Here is an 18167-nt window from a genome sequence, read left to right as displayed (position 1 = left end):
TATGATGGCTTCTTCTTTTTGCCATTGAGGTTGAAGTTTCTCAGTGATACAGTGGAGAAGTGAAAATTGCTGGCAAATTCCAGCAGGTGGGGATGATCATTCAAGCATAATTCCATTAAAGCAATGAGAGTTTACACCCTTGTAACATGGTGTATTGGCCCCTAGGATCCAGAACACATGCCTTGCTGCTTAATGAGGATTTTAAAGGTGAGGAAAATTTGGAGCCTAATCTAAATGACTTGACAGTTAAGTGACATAAAAAATAAGGGAAGATTTGGCTTTGCAAACCCTAGGGTCTAACTAGTCTCCATAGGTGGGGTCAGGAAGGAATTTTCTCCCAGGTCCGACTGGCAGGGACCTTGAAAATTTTTCTCCTTCATCTGCACCATGTGGGTGCAGGTCACTTGCCAGGATCATCTGGGTACATCTCAATTAATCAATTACCTGCCATTCCAGGTGCCTTGGGCACTAGTGCACCTGTGTCCCTCATATTTTCTATCTGTGGCACAGAACAGTCTAGTTTCCTGTGGGCTGTAATATCTTGGTCTAATTTTGGTTGTTGGGTTTAGTGTGCAGGTGCTGGGTGGTGTTGGTGGCCACCGCTATACAGGAGGTCAGGCTAGATGATCTGGCTGGTGGTGCTTTCTGGACTTAAATTCTCTGACTTTACATAGCCAGCTAAGAGTCACACAGAGAGGAGGACAATCCAACCTGGGAACAGAATGAAGAGAGGTTGAGCTGACACGCCTGTTACCAGTATCTAGGTCACAAACCTAAAAGGCTTCTTGCTGCTAAGCCGACGGAGGGAAAAGAACAAAAAAAGTGAAGTCCAACACACACACAAGGCAGGAAATAAAAAATCCATCACATCCTATCCACTGCTGTCCAGGCCAGGGCTGCTAACAGATAAATGGGGAAATTGCAGGAAGGTGCATGGTGACCCAGAGTTAGTTCAAAGCAATTATCTGGGATAACAGTAATTACGTTCAAGAACAGAGAAGGTCAAACTGTCCTGTCCTGCTGCTCAACTCTATTGTAAGTGGCGTTTGAATACGTGTGTGTGTGTGTGTGTGTGTGTGTGTGTGCGCGTGTGTGTGTATCGCAAAGAGCCGGGAACCAGAGGGGAAATATTCCCGAGATGCACCCCCCCTGAAATGATGGAGGACATAATTCAGCAGTAAAGCTGGTTGGGAATTTTCCAGCAAACTGTTTTCTTGTTGAAAAATGTCAATGCAGCCAACTTGGAACCGTTCGCGGAAGAGGGTCCGTTTGGACGAATTTCCGGACTCAAAAATAACATTGAAAATTTCAAAGTGTCCCTTTTCAATGTTTGTTAAATGAGAACTTCTGGTTTCCTGGTTCAAAACGACTCTTTGTTTCAAAACTTGAGCTCATTATAATTAAACCAATGAAACAGGGTCAAAAATCAACACGAAACCTTTGACGTTATCAAAAAGAAACGTTTCAATGGACCCCCACTGAACTTTTTGCAGTTTCTTGGTTGGCAAAACATTTCGAGAGTCTGGGGTTTTTTCCATCCTGACTTGGGATGGAAATTTTTTTTTCAAAATCTTGAATATTTTCCTGGGATGAAAGAACCATTTCCTGCCTCTCTCCCTGCAGCAGGTTAATCAGATGGATTTGTTCATCGGGAGACAAGGTTAAATTTAACCTTAATAACAGCACTGTGCTTTTCTCAAGTCATTATTTTTTACATATATTTTAGCAGAGCTGGTCAGGACGCCATTGTGCCAGATGCTGTACATACGCCTTATAAGAGACAGCCTGTACCATTGAGAGCTCACAGTCTGAACAGACAAGGGTGGGAGAAACAAAGGATAATTCCAAGGAAATATTGGAACTCCCAAGGTGAGACTTGGATGCTCCGTTCTTGAGGTCATCAAAGCAAGACTAAATGCATTTCTGGGAAATAATGCTTGGCCACAGGAGAGTTACTCGGCTCAGTACAGGGGCAACCAGGTGAAATTTATGGCCTGTGTATAGAATGTAATGGCCTGTGCTATACAGGTCAGATGAGATGATCTAATGGTCCCTTCTGGCCTTCAACGCTATGGCTCTATTAGCCCCATTTTTATACATGGGAAACCGAGGCACAGAGAGATGAAGTGACATGTCCAAGGTCACACAGGGGGTCTGTGGCGGAGATAGGAATTGAACCTTGATCTCCAGAGTCCCAGCCCAGTGCCATAACCATAGACCAGCCTTCCTCTCCATTCATTGGGAACAGCCATTCAATAAATCCAGTCCTTGCCATCTACAGACATTTCACAGCCCATGCTACTCAAAGTTGCCCGGGTGCTAGTTTTTAGGAGCACACCGGGGCACCGTGTTACTGGCCATGGTTACCTGCCCCTCTGCAGCCCCATCCCCAGTCTACTCCCAGCCTCTGGCGCGTGACCCCCAGGAGAGACACTGATCTGCCCAGCCTGCTGCCTCTGCAGCAGTCTCTTCCGGCCCCTCACTTGGCCTGCTTTGTTCACCGGTTTCTGCTTTTCTCCAGCAGATGCTGTACTACTGAGCTGTCCCCTCCTAGCCCTGTGCGGATCCCGCAGCAGCCATCCCCTGCCCGGCTGCACATCTGCCCCCCAGACAGCTGCTCTGCCAGCTCTCGCTGCTGAATCCCCACCTCAGCACCTGCTCCCGACAGCTAGTCATAGAATCGTAGAATCTCAGGGTTGGAAGGGACCTCAGGAGGTCATCTAGTCCCACCCCCTTCTCAAAGCAAGCCCAATCCCCAATTTTTGGCCCAGATCCCTAAATGGCTCCCTCAAGGATTGAACTCACAACCCTGGGTTTAGCAGGCCAATGCTCAAACCACTGAGCTATTCCCCCCGTAAGACTGCTCCGTAGCTGCTCTGAGGCCCCGTTTTCTTCTTCTGGCCCTGGACGGGGCTTACTGACCCATTCCTCTGACCCCAGCAAAGTCAGGGGAGTGGGTTGATCCTACCTGAGCCATGGCTCTGCTCCCAGGAAAATGGGCCTCTTCTAAAACCGGCCCCGTTGCGTCCATGGCCAGGATGAGGGACCTGGGCCTTTCCCCAACCCCCCTGCCACCTTAAAATGCCCTGGAATCCAACCCCTATGGGGCCTCATCTGTGCTTTGGACCAGATGCTCAGATTGGGGAGGGTCCCTTGTCAACCTGCAGGACCCAGACCTACGCAGAGCTCAGGCTTCCAGAGGAGGAATCCTCCCCAGTATAAGTTTTTTCAGCTCCACGCTGTCATAGCTCCCATTCTGCTCATTCACCAGCGTCCCTCGGCTTGCTAGGATCTGGATTAGCCCATGCAATGAGTCTTGTGCTCCCTCCTGCTTTGACAGGTCGGGGAGCCAGCAGATTGCTCACGGGCCCCATCACCACCCCTCTACCGCCCCCACAGCGGACTCCTGTGCCAGCCGGAGAAACATCCCTTTCCTTTACACCAGTGACGGCAAGGCGGCTAGTGACCTGGGGAGCCTTTGGCACGGCCCCCTTTTTTTAAATGGGCAAAGGGCAGTTCCATCCTCCCTCCCCACACCCATACACACACACATTCGACTCAGCAATGGGAGCATCGGAACCCATATAAAGGATCCCACCCTGAATCCAGCCGGAATCGGAGTGATGACTGTATCCAATGTCTTTAGGGAGCTGCAGTATTTTCTTTACACAATGTGCCTTCAGTGGGGTGCAAAAATGGGACCCTCAGCTGCAAAACCCCAGGGCTTTACAGCTTCGGCGTAAGAAGCAGCAGGCTGTTATGGTAATTCGGGCCAGCCACTAGGTGGAGACATAATCACCTGCACGACTGGTGAAATTCGCCCCATGCAACAGGCCAGCCCAAAGCGCGTGGGCCTGGTGACTCCCCCTTGAACTCTCAGGCACATGGCAGAGGGTTGCACAGCCCTCGTGCCGGTCCTCAGCCCACGGGTGAACTCTGCCCTCAGCCAGCACGTCCCCCACACAAGGTGCAACAAGCAGAAGCCTAGTTTAAAGCGGACATCTCCCTGAAGCGCTATGGAATTTTTCAACACGCATCAGGTCTCTACAGAGCAGCCCAAACACATGAAAATGAACAGGCTTCTGCCGGCTTCACCCTGAACTGATCACAGGCCACGCGCCTTACATTTTTAACTCTGTTTGGATTGGTGAATTTGTTATCATACACCCGTCCGAGCTGGGACTTCGGCAGTCTCCCTGCAGACTCATGAATGAGGCAGAGCATTTCATAGAATCACAGAATACCAGGGTTGGAAGGGACCTCAGGAGATCATCTAGTCCAACCCCCTGCTCAAAGCAGGCCCAATCCCCATTTTTTGCCCCAGATCAACTAAACAGCCCCCTCAAGGATTGAACTCACAACCCTGGGTTTAGCAGGCCAATGCTCAAACCACTGAGCTATCCCACCCCCTGCGGCGCACGGTGATGGTGGGGGACGAATGCACGTACGTGTGAGCAATTTCATGCAGGGCAAATGATACACCCATGAGCACGTTCATTCACAAGACGCATACCCCTGAGCCTGCTGCAGTTAAATGAACAATATTTCTTCCCTTTACCCAAACCTGAATCAAACAGAATTAACTTGAGCCAGGATGCTAGAAGCAACTGATGCTACAACTCGAGCACTGCGCATTCAAGAAATTGTATGCGGTAACTGTACTTAGACTGTCAGCTCAGAGACAGGAGCCATCTGTTTGTTCTGGGTTTGTACAGCGCCTGGCACAATGGGGACCTGGTCCATGGCTGGGCACTACTGCAACAGCAATAAAATGATGCATGCAGGTAGCTCTTCCTTTTGTATGTGGCCAGGGTTTGGGGACACACACTTCTCTTAGTGTCCTCCAAAGAGATGCTCTTGTTGTGTAAGTAGTAATCTGAGATGCAACTTTGCAGGCTGTCACAGTCAGGTATGTCAACAACATAATTAAACAGGCATCCTCGAGTTGTAAGTCTTGTTTTTCCACGGGTCTGTAATCAGCCCTGCCATAAACGCGGTACAGTTCATCTCAGCGTCACTTTGGCCTTTTCAGATGAAATTATTAATGAATCTGAGTAACAAACGCAGCACAATTCAGGTCATTGCTAGTTTCCCTGCTTCCGCGCTGTGGCTAGGAACTTTATGATGGAATGCTGGCCTCGTAGGGGGTGAAACCGACTATTATTATTAATTATTGGCAATAATTAATAAGGGAGATCAGGGGCCATTTGTGTTAGTCCCTGCCCTGAAGAGCTTACAATTTAAATAGACAAGACAGACAAAGGAGGGGAGGGAAACTGAGGGACAGAAAGGGAAGGGACTTGCTCAAGGTTAGAGACAAAGCCAAGAATAGAACCCAGGTCTCCTGAGTCCCAGCCCAGTGTACTGTCCGGGAGACCTTCCTGCCTCTCTGACAACCACTACGATGACACCAGCATCGCTACCAAACAGTCTTGAGGTCAAGAAATGGCAAAAGCAAGGAGAGGCCTGACAAAGGGAAGAGAGATGAAAATGGCAGAGAAGGCAGGAAGTCATGTCCAAGAGAAGGTGAAAATACTAATGGGAAAGAGGAAGAGAAAGATGGAATCACTTGAGATGAGACAGGAGAGACGAAAGGGGGATGCTCCCCTCGTTTGGCTGTGATGTTCAGCACCTCATCTGGGAAAACGGTCTCTGGAAAGGGGTGGGAGGAGAGACCCAAGATGGACAGTGGAGAGGGAGAGAGAGACACACACACGAAGGGCTCCCAAGGCAACCGGGAAAGCGAGTGGGGCCAGAGGGTGAAATTCACCCAGGGCGAGGTCTGGTGTGAGTTCCATCTTCCACTTCTGGCCCACTTCGGCTGGCACCGAGGCTGCAGACACAGGGGTGAATTTCACCAGCAGAGAGCAGCCTGCTAAGAGTGGCAGATGGAGAGACCTGAGTGGTGCATGGGCTCTTCGCACAGGAGGGCACTTCGCCCTGAACGCCCGGTGCACACCAGGTCTTACAAGGGAGTGGTAGGTTAACGGGAGCGTCGGACAGTCTGAGGATTCGGGACCGGAGGAGGGACTGCGGAGAGGTCAGGCTGGGTCCGGCAGGCTGAATAAACTGTGCCCGACAGGAATGCTACGCTGCACCCTCCGTGCCTGCAAAAGGCCGCCAGCTTTGATGAGACGCTAACTGCTCCAAGAGCCACCTGATAGCTTAGCACCAGCGCCACTTGAGGTAACTTGTCAGCTTCGCAATCGGGACCCAAGGCGATGGGTGACTCCTGCGTGCAATGGTGCAGCAGACTGCTTAGATAACCCTCCCCACCCCGCCCCCTAGGAAAGCGCTGGGGCCCGCTGAGTCCCATGCAGCCAAGAGAGAATCGACACGTGTGTTCCTGCACTCGTGCCAGTGGTCAGAAATCCCCGAGGTTAGAAAATGCGGCATGAAAACATACAGCTGCTTGAAGGCAGAACGCAGCTTGGCTGCGGCCAATGCTAATGGCGGACACGGTTTAGAAGCGTCCGCATTGGTTTGTTTCCCCAAGAAATGGAGGGAGATGGGGAGATTTATCCAGTCCACAAGCACTGGGAAAGCTGGGATTTCACACTCCCCTAACCCTGAGCCTGGTCCACAGAATTTGAGAGCAAAATTCCCCACGGATGGCAGTAGGCGCAGGACTGAGCCATAGAGCCTTTGTTATGTAAGCGGAGGAAGGCTGGCTGAGTGGCAGAGCACTGGTACAGAATTTAGAGGCCTGGGTTCAAGTCTCTGCCCTGCCACAGACTTCCTGTATGACCCTGGGCAAGTCACTCAGTCTCCATGCCTCAGTTGCCCACCTGTACAATGGGGATATATATTAGCCCTGCCCTGCCTCACGGGGGCGTTGTGAGGTGCTCAGCTACCATGGAAATGGGGGTCAGATGATGACTTGACAGAACATGGTTTTTCAAACCTATTCCTGCCATCAAGGGTTGGCTGAAAGAGGTTTTGAGAGGATCCCTACTCTTGCTGTGGGCCCCACTGCTGGCAGAGGCTAAGGCTCAGGGTTACTGTAGCAGCAACTTTATTAAATACATCCACACTGGCTGGACAGCTCTGCAGGACTGAGCTATGGCCCATGACATACTGGGTCCTGTGCAAAACCTGGTATAGTGTCCAGGGGTGATCTCAAATGGCGTTATTGCAGGGTGCTGGAGCGGAACACACAAGATGGGCTTTGCAGGCAATTATTCATTATTGGTTGCATACAGTAACATCCAGAGACCTCCAGCTGAGCTCCAGGCCCCCAGTGTGGTAGGTGCTGTACATACCCATAGTGAGAGAAGCTCTTCAGAGGAGCGATTCTATTGTCTAAATAGACAAGACAGACAAAAAGCATGAGGGGAAACTGAGGCATGGAGAGAGGACGTGACCTGCCTAATGGCAAAGCAGATCAGTGGTAGGGCCAGGAATAGAACCAGGTCTCCTAACTCCCAGTCCCCAGGACCTATCCACCGAGCAGACTTCACTGGCTGTCTCTTTATGCACTATAGGCCTCAGGGTCACGTCTCATCTAACACACAGCACTGCCAGTAGCACAGTGCCCCCTAGACCCATTTGGGGGAAGAGATAGCTCAGTGGTTTGAGCATTGGCCTGCTAAACCCAGGGTTGTGAGTTCAATCCTTGAGGGGGCCATTTAGGGATCTGGGGCAAAAACTGGGGATTGGTCCTGCTTCAAGCAGGGGGTTGGACTAGATGACCTCCTGAGGTCCCTTCCAACCCTAACCTTCTGTGATTCTGTGGGGCACTGGCACAGTCCTGACTCAGCGGAAAGAGTTACTGATTCACCAACCCACACTTCTAGCAAAAGGGAGACCCACCCACCGAGATCAGCACTCGGAATGCAGAGAGCTCATGGTCTGCAAGCGTTTGAGCCAGGCTCCCAGATTTTCAGATTAATAGATCTCATCTGACCTTCTGCATCGCACAGGCCACACAACTGCGCCCACTGCTTTCTGCATCCATGCCATGACTTCTCTTGGAGCTACAGGAAGCCAGTCTCCATATCAAGGTTTCATGTGATGGAGAATCCAGCACAATACCCAGGTAAATTCTTCCAGTTGTTAATCACCTTCACTGTTAAAAACATGCACCTTATTTGTAGCCTGAATGTGTCTATCAGCAGTTTCCAACCCCCGTGTCTCATCTGGCTTTTGGCTGCTAGATTAAAAAGCCGGCTATTATCGGACATCTCCTCCCCACAAAGATCTTTGAAGACAGTGATCAAGTTATCTCATCGCCTTCTCATGGATAAACTAAATGGACTGAGTTTCTTTAATCTCCCACAGGAAGGCACAGTTTCCAGGTCCTTGCAATCCAGAAGAAGGGGATTCCAGGAGGATGAGCAGATGGGATCACACAGACAGGCAGGGAAATGCAGAATGATAAGGCTGACTTTAAGGCTAGAAGCACGGAATACCATGTGCGCGATCCACTTCGTTAGACTCTCCCGTTACGAGACTTTAATTTTTATGGCAGAGCACGCTCGCACGCCTGACCAAAAGAATCATTTAATTAACGTGGAGAAATGTAATTAATTTTAATTGTTTGTGATAATTCATTGTTTAATATGATATTAATAATTATAAAAATCCCAATGCCCAGTAACTGTCCTATAACGTAATAATTAAACTCTCATATAGGAGGCACTTAATTTAAAGTGCTTTGAAATTGCTCCTGGTTACAGAGCCAAAATCAGTGACCCAGAGAGATCGAGCACCTGCATGTGCACCCCCTGTGGTGCCAGGAAGCTGGGGCTTCTTTAATGATCCTGTGCAGAAGAGCCACACTAAGGGCTTGTCTACATGGGAATACTCAGAAAAGTTGATCAGAATTAGCTAAAGGTGTGAATTTAAAGTGGATTAGTTAAACCACATTAAGCCCCCATGTGAATGCTCTCATTAAGAAGAACGTGGCCTTAATTCAGTTTATTTTAATTCACTTCCAAAGTGAATTAAGTTAAACCAAATTGAGGACCCAATCGAGGCCCCGTTGTGCTAGGCATCATACAGACACATACAAAGGCTGTGTCTACACAAATCAACCAAAGGCCTGAAGTCAATGCGCACAAGTTAAAGCATGCTGAACCTTGTGTGGGTGCTCTGATCCAGGAGTAAGGTGGATCAAGAAATAACTCCTACCCCAAGGGGCTTACAAGAGTTACTATGCCCATTTTACAGGTGGGGGAACAAAGGCACAGAGAAACTAAGTGACTTGCCCAAGGTCTGGGGCAGAGTGGGAAAGTGAACCCCCAGCTTCTACATCCCAGTCTAGTGCCTTACCCGCAACACCATCATGGTGCAGAGAGGCAGCCCTATATTTTGCCCTCTTTGCGACCATTCTCCAGAGCACACACTTAGGCTGATGCAAGTCTCTGTAACACAGTTCTATTGTTTCTGTCTGCACAGGCTCAGAACAAAGCATGTGTTTTTGCTACTTCTGCATTCCCACCCCAGGTATTCGTAGCTGCCTGATCGATTTCCGTTCTGATCAGCGCAGGCCACATCTCACAGACTCTCCCTAAATGGATAGACACTAAAATGCACCATAACTTAACAGACATATTCTCCCTGGCATGCACGCAAGGCAACCGCAGGCTACGATCCTGGGACTGCGTCCCATCAAAACAACACTAATCCCATCGGCTTCACGCTAGATACTTTCTCTGAGCTTCCAAGCAAACGGTGCCCGTGATATCGCAAAGCTGGTTTGCTGCTACAGCTCCCCAAAGGGCGAGAGGAACGTACTTCTGCAGAGCCGCGATGGACGCATGCACTTCTCCCTTTTGCAATTGGCCCGATGGCAAAAAAAGAGAGGCAGGAGGCTCTTGCAGTTAAGACACTGTGCTGGGAGTCAGGGGGCACGCCTTGAACGTTCCTCTTTGCGCCTGACCCTGGGCAAGTCATTTAACCTTTCTGTGCCTCAGTTCCCTGTATATACAATGGGGGGCTGGGGCGGCATGTGTCAGCACCTAGCACAATGGGGACTCCGTTTCAGCTGAGGGCTCTAGACACTACCGTGGTGGTCTGAAAGGAGCAAGAGCCATGTTGTCCTGCAGCAGGAATACGCCTAGGGTGGAAAATCGTGTGAAAAATCGGGGGTGGCGGGTAATAGGTGCCTATATAAAAAAAAGCACCCAAAATTGGGACTGTCCCTATAAAAATCGGGACATCTGGTCACCCTAAATACGGCCCCTTCCCAGCTGGCATAAATACAAGAGATAGGGCGACCATACGTCCCGTTTCAGCCGGGACAGTCCCTTTTTTAAGCCTGTCCCAGCCGTCTCGACTTCTTTGGCAAAAATGGACATTTGTCCCGTTTGCTCTTGCCGCCTTGATCAGTTGGCAAGAGCAAAGGGGACAAATGACCTGGGGGGAAGGCGATGCCAGTTCCACGCAGGGAAGGAGGCAGGGCCCGAGAGAGCAGCGATGCCAGCCTCAGTCTGGGGGGCAGGCAGAGCATGGGTACGCAGCGACACCAGCCCCACCTGAGGGGGAGGGGGCAGGGCTTGGGCTAGCGGCTCGGGCCAGACCTGCGCGGGGTGGGGGCAGGAGGGAGCCTCGGATGAGCGGCTCGGGCCAGCCCCACGCTGGGTTGCAGAGCTCAGACAAGCAGCTTGGGCCAGCCCCACACTGTATCCCGTTTTCTCTCTGGGGAAATATGGTCACCCTACCAAGAGCTAATCCCCAGATCCGAGCTGGTGGGTTCCATCAACCAGGAGGAGGGAGAGACGAATCAGCCAGCTGATACCATCCCTACTCCAGCCATGTCTGTGGAACCTGCCTCTGCTGCCTTTGTTTTCTCCTTTCCTGCTGCCAGCTTCACTGTGGGAGAAATAATAAGTCCAGAAGAACAGGGCGGTGGCGGGTCTAACCTCCCGCACCACCTGGGGAGAAAACAAAAGGCGCTCGGGGTGTGGATCAGAAAGATGGCATCATCTGAAGCCTCATTGAACTTCCGAAGCTTGAAAACACTCTAATTTCCATGTGCCGGCTGTCCTCCGCCACTCTCATAACCATCTTAAGTACTTAAATATACAATTTACATGAAGGAATTATACACTTTTTAAAATAGGGAAAGGACCCCCCACGGAACTGTTTGCTTTCCTCTAGTGGTATAATCTTGTGTGAAGAATGTGCCTTTTCCCTCTAATTGTATCATCTGTGCCTCGGTGGCTGGGCTGGTGTTTTTTTCCCCTTCTCCCCCTCGCCTTTCCTTCCTCCTCGCCTCTGTGAAGGAATTTGAAAGCGGCACTATTCCATTCTGAGCACAAAGGCGGCGGGTAATCGGAGCGGAGGGCCTGGGCAGAGTCAGGTTTTCATCTCGTGCGTGACGCTGTTCGCCAGCATGGACGTCGCTGAGAAATGCCAAGGCTGATGAGGGTAGATGGGCCACGTGCTCACAGCATGGGGGTGGGGAGGGGAGGGGAGGGATCGAAAGGGATTTGGAAAAGCAACAAAGGTGCTAAGAGTCGCCTTTTGATATATTACAATTCCAAAAGCCGCTCTTTCCCCGCCTTGCCAGTGGGGTAGGTGGGCTGGATTCCAGCTGTGGACCGGAGAGGCTGAGAGTGGCAGGGATTCAGTTCTGCACCCACCCCGCTCCACCCCCTTTCATATTATAACTTGCATCTCTAAAGCATTACAAGTGCGTTGCAAAATTAGAGCTGCATCATACACCTGAAGAGGCAGAACAAGCCTCTTCTCTCCTTGTGAACCGGTACCTGGCCTAGATCAGGCTGCAGTGTGGGGTTTGCTGAAGAGTCAAGTCTGGTACCATCGTCACTTGGTCTAAACAGCTGCATCTCACACCGAGAGAGCCAGGTTTCAGAGTAGCAGCCGTGTTAGTCTGTATTCGCAAAAAGAAAAGGAGGACTAGTGGCACCTTAGAGACTAACCAATTTATTTGAGCATGAGCTTTCGTGAGCTACAGCTCACTTCTCTCGCAGATGCAAGTCCCATCAGCGTCAGCCTTGGACCACGGCTGCCCATGTCCATCGCCTGGGAGGTGAGCAGAGAGAGGCAGTTACCAGGGGAGCTGGTCTAACTCACACCTTGGTTCAGCAATGCATGCGCCGATCGTAATTAGTCCTGTTGTAACCCACTAGGGAGCGTGTGCTGCAGGTTGCCCTCGGGGCTGATTACAGAGGAGATGAATTGAATGCTGTAGCTCCAGCAGGTCGTGCTTTTGGTGCTGGGTGCCCCAGGTCCAATCCCTGCTGTGCTGGCCCATGGAGCGGCCGTCACACGCTCACAGGCCATGAGCATGGTTTGAACACAGGACCTTTAGCACCCAATTCTGCCGCTGGGTTTGAAGGAGTAATTTAGCTAGCGGCATCAGACTGATTGCTTTGCCCATGTGTCCCAGCAGCAGATAACTCAGGCTCAGCTTAGAGAGTCAGCCAAAAGAGCAGAACTAATTCCCGTGCCCCTGCAAAGCTCTGTTGGAGCCATTACAGAGACCAGCTCTCCTGTGAGCCCTCCAGGACCATCAGCCATGCTGGCAAAGCTACACAAGCATAGGGATTGCCCCTGAAGAACAGGCAAACCATTGTTATGTATATTAGCACCCAGAGGCCCCTGCCACAATCGGGCTCCATTGGACTAGGCACTCTGCAGACACACAGTGGCAAGAGCCCATGCCTTCAGGAGTTTACAGTCCAGACAGAAGGTAGGAGGGGAAACCAGGGGCACAAAAAGATGGCGGGAGCTGTCCAAGGTCACAGCGAGGAATAAAGCCAGGTCCCCTGACTGCCTGTGCACTGCCCTAGCCACTAGACTAAACTGCCCCAAGGCAAGGAAGGGTCAGAAGTTGGACATAAACACGCTCCTCCATTATTATCTGGATTATCATTGCGCCTAAGAGCCCCAGTCATGGACCAGCCCCCCAGTGTGCCAGGCGCTGTACGGACACAGAACAAAAAGCCAGACCATTCCCCAAACTGCCGACAATCTAATATACAGCCCACTCGTCGAACCCGTAGAGAACATTTCATGGGGAACTTTGCGAGCAAGGATCCAGATGTGATCATGAACTAATGCTGACTACCTATCAGGGACCGTGAAACCTCCTATCAAGGCACTCACTCTAGCCCCCGTCCAGGAGCTCGTATTGAAGCCCTGTTTTTGAACTGGTTCATCTCCAGCATCCTGTGGGGTACAGCCATGATCTCATGGACAATCAAACCACCTTACCAGTACATCTCCTGGGCATCCTGCACTGATCCAAAGGACCCAGAGGCACTCCGACACCAAATACATTAGAAACTCAAAATGTTTGTAAGGGTAAATCTAGGAAGGAAAATGTTTCCAAGACAGCATGAAAACCCCCAGCTCGGCTGGAGTCCACGTGGAGCTGAGCGACATTTTTCAAACTTTTTTTTTTTTTTAATTTTTAGACACAAAAGGGTCTCTTGATTCTTTTGTGAATGAAAAATAGTCATTTCTTTAAAAACGTTCAGGCTTTTTGCCAAAAAGATAAACAAATGCTGCGGTTTGCATTTTTTCATTCAAAAAAGTTTCCACATTTTTAAATAAATTTCATTTTCCCTACTTTTCTCATCGAAAACAGGGCCTTTTCCAACAGACGCCAGGTCTCAGCCAGCCTTTGACCTCAAAGAAATTGGCAGCTGTGGAAACAGAGTGGCCTGTGGTTTTGCATATAAAGGAGGGATATCTGGAGCAAGTTCTTTACCGTAGACTGCGAGCTCCCCGATTACCTCCTGTTCGTGTTGGAGCGGTCTTTCAAAGGACACTTGTAAATACAAAAAACGAGACCGGGTGGGGAGGTAAGCTGAAAAATGTTTGGTGACGCAAGGTTCCCGGTCTCCCCATCACACCATCCTGTGAGGAGCCCCATACAGGAGCCTGTAGAGCTGAGGTCCTGCAACATTAGCCAGCGCTGACTAAGAACTGCGGAAAATTGGCACACAATCCGCACTTGTGAATTTCACAGGACGATCCCTTCTCCCTGCAGCCAGGCGCTGGGCACATCAGCCCCAGGAAGCAGGGTGGTGTTCGGGCATGTTTTGAAATGACAGATGACAGATTGAGATCGCAGGGGGCAGACAGAGAAGTGAAGGGTCTCCAGTGACAGAAGCCGGCAAAGCTGTCTATTCGAAGGAGCCGGCAGACGCAGCGATTCACGACACATCTGCACACACGCAGACGCTCAGTCTCGCTGCTAGACTCTGTCTCAGGAGCACAGTACCGTGTTCACGAGTCTGAATGTCACACGGGAGACAGTAATTGTGTCATTGTATGCCTCAGAGACAAAGAACAGAGTCCTACGGAGCACAGCGCATACATTGGTAATGCCGGATGAAGACTGCAGTCTTTCAGCCAGGATAGGAGGGTTATTACGAATTGTTATTATTTTATTGCGGCAGCCTACTGGAGCTGCAGCCATGCGCCCAGCCCCCATTGTGCTAGGAGCTGTACAAAGAACAAAGATCCAGTCCCTGTCCCAAACAGCTTACAGTCTAAGACTTCAGGATCATTCAAAACCACTCAGCATTAGCCTAATCCTGCTGCCAGAGAGGTTGATGGGAGATTTAACAGGGGAGTGGAGGTAGGCCACCACGGAGCACTTTGGAAAACTGCCCCCTTGTGCACAATATCTTGCAATATTGAGCTGCTCTTTGGGCTCAGTTCAGCTCTGGTGTCAGCGAACAATACGACCGCTGGAGCCAGCCCTCGCTCAGCAAATTCTCCAGCTAGGACCCCAGCCTAAATTCTATCACTGCGAGGAGGGGTCATGCGGGGCAGCCCAGCCATTATGCTGGGGTGGGGGGGAATTATCTTCTCACTTGGGAATAAATTTAACTCTCTGCGGGTGAGTCAGAACCAGGATAGTTAACACCTCTGACACGCCTGGTGATACCGTTGGTGCAGGGCGACAGTTTCAGACTCGGGTAGCTAAATCCCTATATTCACAGCACTCCCCACCCCTCCTATCTGTGCTCATAAGCAACGGACAGTAGGTCCTCGGAGCTCCACAGGGATGTTTGAGGCCAGCTTAGGGCCCCTGTGCACTGTCCCAGTGGTGCAATGGGGCTGTAATCTGGCTGCAACGCCCAGCAGAGAATTCTCCTGCTGGAGGGGAGCTGCCCCTTGGGCATAGCTGTGCGGCAGCTAAATTCCTAGGATCCGTGGCTGGCAGAGGGAGGGGGTTGTATGGCAGGGGGCAGGCACCCTTAGCTACATTCCCCTGGCACAGAATGACCACTGGACTCTCTGGTTCCCATCCTTCTAGCCCCCTGGGGTCAGAGCGCATCGTAACCAACTCCCCGCTCCTCCCACCAGCGTGCCAGGAGGCAGAGCTCAGCGTGCATCCGTTCCAGCCAGCCGCAAAACGGACGCGTGTTGCCGCATTTCACTCCGCTGGCTCGGTATGAAATAAGCTGGCAAGGCCTGTGCGTTCTGCCCGGGTTTGTTATCTCGGTGGGCACTGCTCTTTGTTGATCAGGGTCTGTTCACACACACACCCCTCTCTCCATCCAAGACGTTTGAGGAGGGACTGTCCTGCCAGCTCTCAACTTGTGGCTGTCGGAGAAGCTTAGGTAACCGGCTCTTTGCCTCATTAACACAGGGCATGGCGCTCCTGTTATTCTCTAGGCTGTCTAAAGCATTACAGGATCCCCTCTTTAAACTACCTGCTTTCTGCCCTGCCCCACACGAATAAACACTCACGCAAGCAAGAGGGAAGCAGTGGCTGCAAATGAGATACGTAATGTCTTCTGGAGAGTGAGAAAACCATACAGAAGGCAGAGGAGAGCGGTAGCCCAGGGGTAAAGGAAAGGGTCGCTGTTGCAGTGTTCTCTTTAGCAAGGCAAAGGGAGCCGTATTTAACACTTGCATTGCTTTCTATTTGCACATCACCTAACTCAAATACAACAGCAACCCCAGCCCAGTGTTGACTACAGGCCACAGCTCCGTGCAGGCCACAACCCTGCCTTCGGCCTCTACAGGTTTCCCACCCCACCCTGTTCTCCCACACAAATGCCAGCGACCCCACATGCCAGCTTGAGGGTGGAGGGGCGCGTGGGGGTAGCTAGCATGGTGGGTCCATGAACCAACCTTTGGGCTGTGGAGGAGGGGGTTCCAATCTCTTTTAAATCACACAACTACACAGCCGGTCACCACCCCACCATGTTATCCAGTAGCATTAGCAGGCTACACACAGACTATCCCTAGAGCCGCAGCAGCAGGGGGTGCCGATAGGGAGGGTGACTCATTGAAAAAACTGCAAGGGGTGGGGATCGGGATGAGGACCGGAAGAACGGGAGTCGTGTTGCTCAGGATTTAGGAGCCCTGGCACAGCTGAGTTGGGCACCCAGAACTGGGATCCTGCGGGGGGGGGGGGGGGAGTGCAGGCTGCAGGTTAGGGCTGGGGTGCATTGGCAGAGTGTATGTGTAGCAGGGGGGACAATCAGCAGAACTATGCGTGGGAGTCCCGGACTGGAATTGTAGTGGGGGTGCAAGTCAGGGGTGAGGTGCATTGGCAGAGTGGTGGGGGTGCGTAGGACTGGAACAGAAGGATGCGATGTAGGTCAGGCTTATGGGCCATTGGCAGAGTTCTTACAGATGCCGGGACTGGATAAGCAAGACAGCTTTGAGGTATATTGGCAAGTGCCGAGGACTAGAAAGGTTGGACAGTCAGGGCTGAAATGCATTTATTGGCAAAGCTGCAGGGAAAGAGAAACTTGCGTACCAGGCTGCTCACCTCTTGCCTGATGCTTAACCAAGCAGCCAATCCCTTAATGAGTTAGTCACACTATTAAACCTTGCATTATTAAAAACCCACTGCAAACTATTTAAATAAGAAAAGGATAAAAGTTAATGAGGAGACTTTTCAAACACAGAGTGCTCTGAAAGCAAATGTCTAGGGAAAGATTTATCGCCCTTTCCCAGCAGTTAAACACAGGTGGACGACCCAATCCCATCTCACAGGAGTAACGTTATGGGTGAATTTTTGCATTTGTCCCATTCATTTCATAGTCTCCTCATCCCCATAAAACTTCTGTCTCTCTCTTTTTCTTTTTTTAAGGTCTGTGCATCTCTTTGTAAAGGTTCCAGCTAACTAATCAAGAAACCCCGCACACACAGAGTAAATCTCTGCAAACTCGTGTCAGGTTTGCCATGAGATCTAGGCAAATGCAGCCTCAGGCAACAGATAAAAGGCATAAGTATGAGGTTGCGATTTTGTGCTTTCATAGGGAGACTTATCACTGTTTTACAGTAGCATCCAGAGGCCACAACCAAGAGCTGCCTTAACATCCCAGTCAAGGGGATGAGCCTTTTCCTTCTGAAACGGAGCTACAGGCTCCATTACCGCTCTACTGCACATCTCGCTCGGCAGGGTCTCATCCTCCAAGCAACGAGGGGACGCTCCTGCTTCCTGACACACTGAGCTTGTCAGTTTGCTGGGCCCGCGGGTCAAGCCCCCAGGTGACTGTGAAACAATGGCTCCAAACCTTTGCAGGAATGCAGCTTGCATAATCCATTGGGCTTTTTCTGGGCTGGAAACACAAGACAACTGTTTAACAAGATGCGTAGCCATTTTAATTGCCCAGCTGGCCAACATCCTCGGTGCGAGGAAGTACAGACTGCCAAAGAAAAGGGGAAGGATGGTCTTGTGGGCTAAGACTCAGGAAACCAGGCTTCAGATCCTGCCTCTACACTACCACAGGTTCTGAATGACCTTGGGCTGTCACTTTAATCTCTCTGTAACATAGCTCTAAAGCAAGGATAAACCACCCTTCCTTTGTGTGTCTCACCTCTTCAGACTGTCAGCTCGCTGGGGCAGGGGCAGTCTCTCACTACGTATTAAGATGAGCAGCTACATTCTCACCCCTTTCCGCAAGCCACGAGATTGGCCCACGTCCGATGCCACATCTGGGGGAGCACAGGACGCAGAGCGATGTGGGTAGAGTAGAAAATCCATAGCTATTAGCTGCTTTCTGGGCCCCGATTGGCTCAGCCACAGGCCACCCTGAACGCAGCTGGCTGGTTTTCAGGAAACTCCTCCAAATCAATCAGCCGCAATTAGTTAAATTCTCCCTTGAGCAGCTGAGCACGCCTGAGCCACTAGAGAGACTCGGCATAACACCGAACTTGGGCACTTGCAAACCTGCCACCTCTTTGTGCGTACAGGCACTCAATAAAACAGGTTGGCT

Source organism: Chelonia mydas, chromosome 18 (assembly GCF_015237465.2).
Source record: "Chelonia mydas isolate rCheMyd1 chromosome 18, rCheMyd1.pri.v2, whole genome shotgun sequence".
Taxonomy (NCBI): Eukaryota; Metazoa; Chordata; order Testudines; family Cheloniidae; genus Chelonia; species Chelonia mydas.
This window is presented reverse-complemented; position numbering follows the sequence as displayed.